This window comes from Nematolebias whitei, chromosome 20, assembly GCF_014905685.2.
Source record: "Nematolebias whitei isolate Nwh7 chromosome 20, NemWhi1, whole genome shotgun sequence".
In the NCBI taxonomy this organism is placed as follows: domain Eukaryota; kingdom Metazoa; phylum Chordata; class Actinopteri; order Cyprinodontiformes; family Rivulidae; genus Nematolebias; species Nematolebias whitei.
In genome coordinates, this window is record NC_056517.1 from 1,524,402 (window position 1) to 1,526,979 (window position 2,578).

Consider the following 2,578-nt stretch of genomic DNA (forward strand, 5'->3'; position numbering starts at 1 on the left):
ACATGAACACATCAACATGAAACAGATCAGCAGCAACATGAAACAGATCAGCAGCAACATGAAACAGATCAGCAGCAACATGAAACAGATCAGCAGCAACATGATTTTTCACAGTGATTATTCTGGTTAGGGAAGATGTGTCTATGATCAGAAAGTCGTAGGTTCAGCTCCCCAGACCGACAACATCACAATGTGGGTGGAAAAGGTTAAACACCCACACCTGCCTCCACCCTCATTTGCCACACTCTGGGCCCTTGAGCAAGGCCCTTAACCCCCAGCATCTGCTCCCAAACAGCTCTCTCTTGAAAATGAGTTATCGTGACTCAATGAGATTAGCTGTATAAATAAAGGGTAAATAAAATAAATACTGTATATTTATAGTATAAATACATTTGTGTGTATGTGTGTGTAGTGTCAAATTAAAATGTTTGTTTCTTGGAAATAATTTCTTCCTATTTTCCCATATCAAGTGGATTCTAAAATAATAATGAATATATATTTAGTTATTCTCATACATGAGCATGTATGTTGTCTATTCAAATACTAATTTGTATTTTTAACCCCGACTTGTTCTACTAGTTTAACACATGTGAATGGTTCCTGCACTATTTGTTGAAAACTGCTCGTTTCCCAGTATGGCATGGAAAAGCTTTTTGTAGAACATTGTCTAAATCAGCGGAAACAACAGAAACATTTGATAAACCCATGCTTTAGCCGCCAGAACATTTTTGCATCAGTGATCCAACCTTATTTTAAAACAAGATCTTTTTGTGTAACATTTGTTCTTATGCTGTTTGAAGTTTCCACTGCTCTTCAGCCCTCTTGTTTACTTACTGTACTTGATGGAGCTCGGTGAAACATCGCCTGAGACTCCAGGCAACAAACAGGACTTGTAAATGGATGAAAAGGGGTTTTTTATTTGTTTCTTTCCAGTGAGGTGAAAAGTCAGGAGGCTGTTTGGCTGCGGTCTTCTCTGCTCCTTCTTGTTCTCAGGATGGAACAGTGGTTCGGTGATGAACCACCTCCTCCCCTGTCTTGATGTTTGATATTGGCAGAGACTTGAGGCTGTGAAATTGAAAGCCATGGATGAGCTCGCAGCAGGAGGGACACAACATTAGCTATTAGCAGCAGGCGATGGGATCTTGTCTCTGCTGGACTGTAGTGCCGAACCTTATGGTTGTTTTCCAACATTGCTCCCCCCTTTTTTTTTGTTGCAGTATTCCATTTCACTTTATCATGTGGCCCATTAAAGCGTTTTAGCTCCTGCTGTGTCATCAATGGCTGTGATTTTGAGCACAAACTGTTTACTCTAAATCCAGATCATTTGTTAGCATGACTAGTCGAATCCCCGACTGAAGCTTTTTCTTTGGAAGAATGAAACAGAAGGTTGGTGTTTCTATCTCTCTATAGGTCGTTTAGACACAACCTGAACTGCCCAAAACTAAAAATTAATTAATAAATATATTGTAGCAAAATATTTGAAAAAACAGAACGGATCAAAAAAAGAGAGAAAAACAATGTAATCAACTTTATGGAAACCAACAAAGTCCATGCTCAATAATCCAGGTAAACAATCCAACAATTTTCAGTCAGTCATTAAAAAAAAAAAAAGAAACTGTCCGGATGACCTGACTGAAAACTGTTGGATTGTATACCTGGATTATTGAGCATGGACTTTGTTGGTTTTGAACCAGTTTGACATGACTGTCAACGAGGAAGAGGAGGGGGGCGTGGCAAAGAGACCATCTTAGCACCAACATAACTGGTTTGTTCCACTTTGGAGTAAGCTGTTTGGGGGAAGAATCAGTTTTGTGTTGTGTGACTTGACTGATGAAGCCTTCTGGATAGAAGGTGAAACGTTTCAGTAAAAAAAAAGAAACTGTCCACTTGACCTGGCTGAAAGTTGTTGAACTTTATGGAAACGTGTGTTAGTTCAGTACATCTGCTTGAGTTCCATAGGATCCCCAGATTAAAACCTGTTTTTGATATTTTCATGTGCAACACTGGAAAGTGAAATGTGAAGACCAAGTAACTGAAACAAACAACTTGTTAAAACTTGCACAACTTTCAGTTCATATAATTAAAATGCAGAGACTGCGATAACGTGACAACACTGTCAGTGGGTATTTTTATGTATTTATTATTTGCTTGTGCGTCTAAGTGTAAAATATAACTTGTTGTCAGTGACTAATGCCAGGGTGTGAAAGTGCAGAATCAGCAGGAAACAGGAGAAACTACTCATTTGACTGAAAGGTAGTGGAACAAAGTGGAGAAGTGAGGCTTCAAACACTGATGTGGCAGAACCTTCCTCCAGACATGACTGTGTTGTTTTTACACTCTCGCCTGAAGTGTGGGCCACCCGGGACCAAGAGGCTTGAAGCAGCCGTCTGGCAGCGTTTTCTGCCAGGACACCCCCCGTGTCTCCCTCCTCCACTTTGAGACATGGCAAGTGCTGATGGCTAACCAGATAAGGATGCTTTTCATCTCTGCTTCCACAAGCTACACAAATTAACAGATTCTTAAATAGTTTCCACGTACTGACTTGTAGTCATCTTGCAAACCAAATGTTCCATAAGTC